This window comes from Leuciscus leuciscus (genome assembly GCF_965113295.1).
Source record: "Leuciscus leuciscus genome assembly, chromosome: 7".
Classification (NCBI taxonomy): Eukaryota; Metazoa; Chordata; class Actinopteri; order Cypriniformes; family Leuciscidae; genus Leuciscus; species Leuciscus leuciscus.
The window spans coordinates 45,675,659-45,686,394 of NC_138731.1; the positions used below are offsets into that span (position 1 = coordinate 45,675,659).

Genomic DNA, 10,736 nt, shown 5'->3' on the forward strand with positions numbered 1-10,736 from the left:
TGAGCGAGAGATGGAGAGGAGGAGCGCTAGAGTAAAACCCTGCCCTCTGTTCAATATTCCTTTTCACTGGGAAATACGTCACAGCACTGGAGAAAAGTCGTTTGCAACTTCCGGTTCACGCGGACTTTAAACATATGTTTTTCTACATAAAAATGAATAAACATCATATATTCTCTATTTGCAGGTAAAGTAGGCTAGTCATCTTAAAAAATAAAGAATATTTTGCTCAACCTTCATATTTCATTATTGTTTTCTTCTTCTTTTTTTTTTTATATCTAACAAATTAAAAAGGAAATAAACAATAGGCTCACCAGCACACACCTCTTGGGAATTTAGCGGGAACCCAGGTTGCCTTGGAAACAGATTCACTTAGCACATGATTGCAGATGCTAAAAGGTTGAGCTTGTTGCTGAGTGACAGACGGGGTCACGCCTGTGTGACCGACAGAATCACATTACCGGCCGAGGAAAGCGGATTCTCGTGTTTCGTCGAGCAGACACCTGTTATATCTGACAGTCTATATGGGGGAAGTTATCAAATCTGGAGATTTTTATTTGTTTGTTTGTTTGTTTTAATTGACACTGTGTTTCTGTTCATTAACCTTTAAACAACATGTTATATTACTTGGTGGAAGAATTGACTATTATCATTATCAAATATAACTTATTATGTCTTGTTTTATATCGTATTGCCGTTTTTATAACAAAATAAATAAAAAAATTTACCGAACAGCCGGTAAAATCACAGAATATGCAGCTTCTCGTGGCTTATTGCTTTATTAAATAACGTCAGATATTAAATAATTTTTTGTCTCTCTGAGTTTATGAAGTTTCACACAAACGCCGCCACACTGAGAACATTTTGATGTAAATTGAATAAAATTTTTAATAAAATTAAGTTGGACCAACATAAGAAAATCTAGTTTGATGATTGTAATAAAGTTAAACATACTAGAGAAAATGAATGTAACCTGAATCAAACAAATTGTGTTGACCCAACTAATTTATGTTGAATTGTGTGTAAAATTCAGTCAAATGAAGGGAAATTAATTATTATTATTATTTTTTAGTGTGTGAATGTTGAGAAAACATTCCATTCGACCATTTTGCAAACATGATAATGTTACTTTTAAACGTTCTCTGAACATTCCGAAACTAGTGGCAACAATTAAAAAAGTTCCATGAACGATATATAAATAATGTTTTAACATTCTGAGAACAATTGTAATAAAGTTAAACATATAGAGTAAATGAATTTGACGTAAAACAAATAAATTGTGTTGACCCGACTAAACTAGAAGAACATTTGTCCATAACTTTGAGAGAACCTTGACAGAACATGAATCAGAATGTGTTATTAATGTGTTATTAATGTGTTATTAAACAGCTGCTCTCTGAAATCATTATTCGGCAGCATTATATGTGTAATCTAACACAAAAGCATGCAATTACGTGGCTTTCTGACTCATGTCAATTAGAAGAAAAATTTTTCATAACTTGAACATGAATCAAAATAACTCTTTTGTGTTATTAAACAGCTGCTCTCTCTGAAATCATTATTTCATTATGACTTTCTGACACCAGATTGTGTCAATTTGATCCAAATTAACCATGTGATAAAGTATAAGACACTGACATCTGAGACCAGGACCGTTTAGTATCAGGTGGTTTGTATTCTATAGCCTCCAGTTTTCCAGCGAAGCTCGTTGGATATGATTTTAGTGTCGCTTCAGGCACTGAATAATATCAGTTTGCTCTGACAGTCGCTGTCACTGACGCTCTGATGCCGTCCAAACTCATTTACTTCAACAGCTTTAAACCAAACACCGTCTGACCCACAAAACTCTGTCGTTCGTGTGTGTGTCAGTCAACAGATCATACGCTCTGTGTGTCAAAGCTTTTGTCCATGACAGAATTACAATTCATCATTTCAAATCCATATGCTGTTATTTTATCTGGAACGTGAAAGGAGGAGTTTTCCAGGTCATTTGTGAATGAACTCCCAGCTCACAGAAACGTGTTCAGATCATTTCCCATTACACGTTATTTATTAATATTCTCTGTTCATCTTGTCAGAAACCGCTGTCCGTTAAACATATTTTACTAGAATGCTTCTACTCATCTGATCCAATTTTAGTCTTAAAAGAAAATAATCTTAAACATTTTATTTAAAGAAAGAATATTCTTTAAACGTTTAAATCGGAATGTAATATTCCATTCTATTCCACAATCTTTAACAATTTTATAAAAAATTTTTGATAAATAAAACTGTCTCTCTCCATGAATAAGAAAGAAAGAAAGAGGAAAAAACAGAAGGAAGGAAGAAAGAAAGAAACGAAGGAAGGAAAAAAGAAGGTAAAAAGAAGGAAAGAAAGGAAGAAAAAACAGAAGGAAGGAAGAAAGAAACGAAGGAAGGAAAAAAGAAAGAAAGAAAGAGGAAGGAAGGAAGGAAGGAAAAAAAATGGAAAGAAGAAAGAAAGAAAGAGGAAGGAAGGAAGGAAGAAAGGAAGAAAGAAAAAAGAAAGAAAGAAGGAAAGAAAGAGGAAAAAACAGAAGGAAGGGAGAAAGAAAGAAATGAAGGAAGGTTAAAAGAAGGAAAAAGAAAGAAAGAAGGAAAGAAAGAAAGAAAGGAAGAAAAAACAGAAGGAAGGAAGAAAGAAACGAAGGAAGGAAAAAAGAAAGAGGAAGGAAGGAACAAAAAATGGAAAGAAGAAAGAAAGAAAGAGGAAGAAAGAAAGAAAGAGGAAGGAAGGAAGAAAGAAAAAAGAAAGAAAGAAAGAAAGAAGGAAAGAAAGAAAGAGGAAAAAACAGAAGGAAGGAAGAAAGAAAGAAACGAAGGAAGGTAAAAAGAAGGAAAAAAGAAAGAAGGAAAGAAAGGAAGAAAGAAGGAAGGAAGAAAGAAAGAAAGAAAGAGAGGAAGAAAAAACAGAAAGAAGGAAGAAAGAAAGAAAGAAAGAAAGAAAGAAAGAAAGAAAGAAAGAAAGAAAGAAAGAAAGAAAGAAAGAATATTCTTTAAACGTTAATTAACTAAATGTTTTAAGGAAACCTTCCATTGTCTCATTCTACAAACATTACCTGAACGTTACTTCTGAATGTTCTCTGAACGTTCTAGAACACGTTATTACCTTTACAGAAACATTAGTCCAGCTGATACTCTTGATAAACAGAGAAGTCTCTGAATGACAGCAGATTTACACATTACTGTTGTGGTTTGACGAACTCCTCAAAGCAAACACTGTTGCTGTAGTTCCAGCTTATGAAATATGAAAAGAGCGGCGGGTCATTAAATCCTGTGAGCGATGACCTTTGGTCTGGAGAGGGGGGTAATTATATACAGACGCCTGATATAATAAAGCCGTGGACACAGACCGGCCTTTTTATATATTCTTATGCAATATGGTCATTAAATGTGAACTGGATGCTGTCATAATCTCAGAGTCTGAAGCTGTACTGAGTGAAACATCACTGAAGTGTGTGTGTGTGTGTGTGTGTGTGTGTGTGTGTGTGTGTGTGTGTGTGTGTGTGTGTGTGTGTGTGTGTGTGTGTGTCCGTCCACAGCTCTTACGACACATGATCCCTCAGTCAGCTGCAGTTATGAAGTTATGTACAGAAATAAATCACTTTTCTGCTTTAATATTGGCGTGAAAGTGAAGTTGCATCTTTTCTTCCGTAAATAAAGTGAAACAGCTTCTGGAACAAGAACAAATGTACACAGTAAAAAAATAAGTAAAAAAAAAAATAAAAAAATACGGTAGCAACATTTTAGGTTTTACAGATTTAACAAAAAATGTACAGTAAAAAAACATATTTCAATATGTGATATAATGTTACTTTACCGATCTATTGAAGTACTAATATCTGTTTTATAGCATTTGTAAAACATTGATAACCACCAATCACAGCGGAGATGAGAGTCACATGATCAATCAAAGCTCATCACAAGCAGCTTTTCCACAAGAGAGTTAATATTAATAACACTAAACACCATCATGGTAACACACATGACATTATAAAAATGCAATGAATATTAATTTAGCAACTTTAAATGTAACATAAAACCTAATAGAATTATTATTATTTATTTATTGTTAAGTCTGTAAAACCTAAAATGTTGCTACCGCATTTTTTACAGTAATTTTCTGGCAACCACAGCTGCCGTTTTTTTACCGTAAATTTAACAGATTTTTTTTTTTTTACAGACACTGTGTTTCTGCTCAGTAAATCTGACTGAATCCAGATGATTTTAATGATTTATCTATAGTTTGTGTATATTATTCATTATTAGGGTGTAAATGTGATTGTCCTCTTTGAAATGGTTTTTCAGGACGATTAAGCTCTGATGCCGCAGAAACCATGTTGTGTGAAAACGCATGATGTGTGAAACAGGCCTGGAGGTCCAGCAGTCAGAACGGATTATTTTACAATATAGGTGTGAAAAAAAAGGTTTTATCATTCGCTCAGCTGACTGACACATAGATGCATGTTGATATGTGAAATATGCATATAGATCTGGCACTTGTGCATATGCTAATGACTTTTCAGTGGGAACGTTCATGATAATGACAGATATTACAATACTTTCCCTAGTTGATTAATCACAGTATACATTGAGACAATTGTTTTGTATTATACGTTTTCTGAAATGTTATAATAAAGCCAGGTTCAAAATTCACGTTTGGTTTTGTTGACATATTAAAGGGTATTCTGGATTTCTCTTTTTATCATACTTCAGAAACAACTGTTAACAGACGGAAGAAATAACGATTAGAAACGCTGTGTTCTGATGCCAGGCCAGTAGATGGCGATGTCACTTTGTAAAGAAAACAGACGTGCCTATAGAATGAACACGTAATACACATGCGTATGACATCAACGTTTCCACAAATTCACGTTTTTGGCGTTTACACCGAGACAATAACGGTATCGCTTTCAAAAACTTGCACTTTGAAACCTGTGTTCAAAAGTTTACGTTTGCAGGTCCCCAAGATGGCGTTATCGTGAACGCAAAACACTTCTAAAACGGGAAAGAGCTTTGAGATCGATTGTACAACTAGATTTGACAAGAAATTAGGTATATTTTTACAGACTGGCGAAAGCTACAGAACAGAGAAACGAATGTATCGCTGTGATTCACAGGATCCAGGCACAGAAAGCTGGATTTGCAGTTATTTTGTGTCGATATGCTGATTTTAGGGGTAAAATCATTCCCTATATATTGAATTGTTATATATTGTATTGACAACTCATCAATTGAATATTTACCATCATAGATTCTGCATAATTGGATGTTTTTAAATAAACACTGACAAAAACTATACAAGTTTTCGGGCTGGACGATATAATGATATATATAACATTGATATAAGTGATCATATGGATTTAGACCTATATTGTATAACATGATTCCCGGCTGCATGTCAATATCCACTGGATAATCACTGGATCTTTGGTAAGTTGTAAGAAACACTATATCGAGTCCAACCTTTAGTTTAAATTGATAATCGTTTGTTTTACTGGCGTTTCCTCAGTTTTCCCTGTTAACTCCAGTCACTCAGCAGCTCTTCTGACACTCAGGCCGGATGAGAGAGTGTTCCCGCGGGAAACTGACGTCAATGCATTCCCTCTATACGACACAGAGGAACGATATCGTTGGAATCTGTTTCAGAACGATTTTTTTTTTAGCTGATAATTAGCTGATAGCTCTATTACTCCATCACTCCATCACTCTCTCACTCTACCCCTCCATCACTCCATCACTCTCTCACTCTATCCCTCCATCACTCCATTACTCCATCACTCTATCACTCTCTCACTCTATCCCTCCATCACTCCATTACTCCATCACTCTATCCCTCCATCCCTCCATCATTCCATCACTCCATCACTCTATCACTCCATCACTCTATCCCTCCATCACTCTATCACTCCATCATTCCATCACTGCATCACTCTATCCCTCCATCAGTCTCTCACTCTATCCCTCCATCACTCCATCACTCTATCACTCCATCGCTCTCTCTCTATCCCTCCATCACTCCATCACTCCATCATCCCTCCATCACTCCATCACTCTATCACTCCATCACTCTCTCTCTCTATCCCTCCATCACTCCATCACTTTATCCCTGCATCACTCCATCACTCTATCACTCTATCACTCCATCACTCCATCACTCATCACTCTATCCCTCCATCACTCTCTCACTCTATCCCTTCATCACTTCATCACTTCATCACTCTATCACTCCATCACTCTATCACTCCATCACTCTATCATTCCTTCACTCCATCACTCTCTCACTCCATCACTCTATCACTCCATCACTCTATCACTCCATCACTCTCTCACTCTATCCCTCCATCACTCCATCACTCTATCACTCCATCACTCTATCACTCCATCATTCTATCACTCTATCACTCCATCACTCTCTCACTCTATCCCTCCATCATTCCATCACTCCATTACTCTGTTCCTGCATCTGTGGTGAAGAGAGACGAGCAGCCGCTCAGCTTCCAGAACAGTGTTTCCCTGTCGGACTGTCCTAGTTTGAGAATGACAGAATCATCATATTAATTTGACTGAGACATTTGATGGGCTAAGAATAGAACAGTTATTGTTAGGAATTGATCTATCTATCTATCTATCTATCTATCTATCTATCTATCTATCTATCTATCTATCTATCTATCTATCTATCTATCTATCTATCTATCTATCTATCTATCTATCTATCTATCTATCTATCCATCATCCATTCATCAGTCTATCCATCAATCCATCCATCCATTGTTCTCTCCATCCATCCATCCATCCATCCATCCATCCATACAGTGAATAAAGCCGTCTCTGTGTGCAGAGAGAGAGTCCTGACACTCCTGTTTTGTCTTGTCTCGTGTTTTACACTGGCCGTGTGCTTTCATGTTGTCATGTTTGGTGTGAACACGTGGCTTGTGACTTGTTTGACTGGCCATGTGCTTGTGTTTGTCATGTTTGGTGTGAACACTGGCTTGTATGTTTCCCTGTGCTCTCCTATGGATTGTCTAACCCCGCCCATCTCGTTACCTGATTATTGATTAATTTGCCTCACCTGTCCTCACTCATTACCTGTTACCTGCCTTGTTTGCTCTCCCTGTGTGTGCAGTCCTGCGCTGGTTCATCATCTGTACACCGTGTGTTTCCCCGCTGTGTGCTCAAGCCAGTCTTGTTTTCCCCCTCGGGTAGTTTCTGTGGTTTATTTTATTATCATTAAACACCCATTGTCCTGCACTTGAGTCCTCGCTCCCTTCACCCACCCAAAACCTGACAGGTACTTTCTCTGCATGGATTAACAGTAAACTGTTTCTGAGATATTCTGCAGTCCTTCAGCCCTCGAGTGTTCATCTTCCTCGATCTGTCAGCGGCGTCTCCATCAGTTCGCTTACAGGAGTCGAGGCGCTGTCAGATTCACACAGGTGCTGTCTTTGGATTGGCCATCATTACAATAGCTTTACCGTTTTTACTGCCGTGCCCCGGTCAAAATGAAGATTTGTCACATGAAATAAAACGACCTGGCAAACACATTGCAATGATTGTTTTGATTTAGTTTTGAATGTGATATAGTTGAACATCCACACTGTCTCATACTGTTGAACACCAGAGCTTCTCTGACTGTCACTTCTTCTCTTCTTCCAGGAGCTGAACGTCCAGTTTTAGTGGAAATACTGCAGTAAAATGGGTAAATATCTGGAACTGGTCAAATGCGGCCTTCAAAACTCCTAAAAGAACAAAGAAATGAACATGTCAATCATACACTTTACATAGATGTTACCTTAACCACAAATCACATTATTTACTGTACATAGTGTGTGTGTCATTGCAATCAAGCAGATTCAAAATGTTTTGTGTAAGAAGTAAAAATTACTGGTGTACAATGTAAACAATTTTTTCAAAAATTGTAAATAACTCAAAGATTACCTGAGGACATTTTACAAGAAAATGCTCTTTCAGTCTTTTTACTACAAAATGTCACATTTAATTTTAATGTTACTTGCCAATTACTTGTTTTCACACAGTTTGTTAGTATATTCTGAACACAAGAAGAATCATTTTCATTTATATGCACCAATGCCTACTAACCTACTAAAACATTTTAATTCATAGTCATAAACCGCAATATTTACCTACTAAAACATTTTAATATACACTATCGTTAAAAAATTTGGGGTCGGCAAGATTTGTTAATGTTTTTGACAGAAGTCTCGCCTACTTCACCAAGGCTGCATTTATTTGCTAAAAAAAAAAAACAGTAAAAATTTTGAAATATTATTCCAATGTAAATCAGCTGTTTTCTATGTGAATATATAGTAAAGTGTAATTTATTCCTGTGATCAAAGCTGAATTTTCAGCATCATTACTCCAGTCTTCAGTGTCACATGATCCCTCAGAAATCATTCTAATATGAGGATTTGATGCTCAAGAAACATTTATGCTTGGTCTAAAACGCTAAAACTGCTGATATGTTTCAACGAAGGACAGCAAATGTGAGTGAATCCTGTCATCTTTGAGCAAAGTAACATATATTTTAGCAACAGTGTGAATGTGAACAGCACATAACAGGCACAATACCGCTATAAACATGAATATCTATGGGTTCAATATGCATAACATGACAAAACTTACATCATCATTTTTAAATGCCTCAGTTTTGACAGTCCACACAACAACGCGAAAACAGCGTTTTCAAATTTATCCACCTTTGTTTTTTTTTTTAAATCTTAGTTTTCATTAATAAAAACGCCGTCTCAGTGTGATGGAAGGTCAAAACGGAGAGAAAAATATACGTTTTCAAATCTGGGCATTCTTAATTCAAGGCATTCTTAATTCATGGCCACGATTTACTAAAACGAGGCAACAAATTTAGTCGTCGGAACAAATTCTTAATTCATGGCCATGATTTACTAAAACTAGGGAACAAATTAGTTCAAAGTGGCCACGGTTTACTAAAAGGAGGACCTATCTCTGAAGTGAGTGAAACTAGAGAGTCTTTAGGAAACTTTAAGGCCAGAAATGTCATGCCATCATTGAGACTGCGCTGAACGTCTTGATGAAGAAGGGCCACGGGCTTCAGTGTAGATAAACACTGTCCTGAACTCCTGCTTCATTCTCTCAGATGCTGGAAGAGATGAAACACCGTCATCTTGTGCGCTGGAGTTTTGATGGCATAGAGTGCTGTTTTATCTCTCTATAAATAAAGGATGTGTCTTCACTTATAGCAGCCGGAGCTTTAAGAAGCATATATTTCTGAATGTGCAACCGTTCGGAATCAAACCATGTGTTCAATTATTAAGCGAAAAGCATCAGTATAAACTTTCAAAAACACAAACCCGTCCACCGAAGCTCTGAGATGATATTTGCACATTCAAATGTGTGTCGTGAAGAATAATTTTATTAGCGAACAATTTTCTTTTTTTCAGTGAACAGTTGTGCTGAAAAGAGCTGCATAAAGAGTGTGTGTTTGACAGAAATAATAACAGGTTTAGTTTGTAATGTAGCGTTGCTTCTCTTATTTCAAGCACTTTTAGATTTTTAATTGACTAATAAGACTAACATTCATTAAGAACAGGATTGTTTTGCGGTGTAAGTTTGTTGTTTTGATCATAAATCAAATGCTTTTACTGTCATCATGGACTTTCCTTTGCTTCATTTTCCGCTTATGCAACAGTCTCAATATTACAGAATGAAATTATTATTGCAATTAAGAGACTGAAGCCTGTAATTAGAAGCATGATAAAGTAATATCAGGGCTTGCTATGTTGTTTTTTTTGCTATGGATAAATGATCTATTATCTTGATTGCTCCACATTGCTGAGAGTGAATCCCGGTAATGACTGGAAGGATCCCCGCTGTGAGTGTAATGAGGAAAATGACACGGAACACACACGGAAAAAAGAAAAATGTAATTCTGTGATAGAGAACATCAGCGGAAAACAATTCTGCAATTACATGTAGTGGCCACTTTATCAGGTGCATCTATCTAATAGCTGTGGGTGGAATGATGAAAATCACAGTATGAGTCGTTATATTACAGCAACACTATACACTCACCTAAAGGATTATTAGGAACACCATACTAATACTGTGTTTGACCCCCTTTCGCCTTCAGAACTGCCTTAATTCTACGTGGCATTGATTCAACAAGGTGCTGAAAGCATTCTTTAGAAATGTTGGCCCATATTGATAGGATAGCATCTTGCAGTTGATGGAGATTTGTGGGATGCACATCCAGGGCACGAAGCTCCCGTTCCACCACATCCCAAAGATGCTCTATTGGGTTGAGATCTGGTGACTGTGGGGGCCATTTTAGTACAGTGAACTCATTGTCATGTTCAAGAAACCAATTTGAAATGATTCGAGCTTTGTGACATGGTGCATTATCCTGCTGGAAGTAGCCATCAGAGGATGGGTACATGGTGGTCATAAAGGGATGGACATGGTCAGAAACAATGCTCAGGTAGGCCGTGGCATTTAAACGATGCCCAATTGGCACTAAGGGGCCTAAAGTGTGCCAAGAAAACATCCCCCACACCATTACACCACCACCACCAGGCTGCACAGTGGTAACAAGGCATGATGGATCCATGTTCTCATTCTGTTTACGCCAAATTCTGACTCTACCATCTGAATGTCTCAAAAGAAATCGAGACTCATCAGACCAGGCAACATTTTTCCAGTCTTCAACTGTCCAATTTTGGTGA

General features: G+C 36.9%; 1 protein-coding gene and 1 long non-coding RNA gene across 2 annotated transcripts in view; one reads left to right on the forward strand and one right to left on the reverse strand.

Moving 5' to 3' along the window:
• glra2 (glycine receptor, alpha 2) overlaps window positions 1–1,544 on the reverse strand; it is a 31,674-nt gene extending 30,130 nt beyond the window's left edge. The window contains exon 1 of the mRNA XM_082174755.1: window positions 126–1,544. The gene's annotated coding sequence lies outside the window, so the exon portion shown is untranslated. The remainder of the gene's footprint in view (window positions 1–125) is intronic.
• Window positions 1–7,955, forward strand: part of LOC309502460 — a 29,738-nt gene extending 21,783 nt beyond the window's left edge. Inside the window, exon 3 of the long non-coding RNA XR_014207303.1 lies at window positions 7,675–7,955. This is a non-coding gene — a long non-coding RNA (uncharacterized lncRNA). The remainder of the gene's footprint in view (window positions 1–7,674) is intronic.
• The last annotated feature ends 2,781 nt before the right edge of the window (window positions 7,956–10,736 follow it).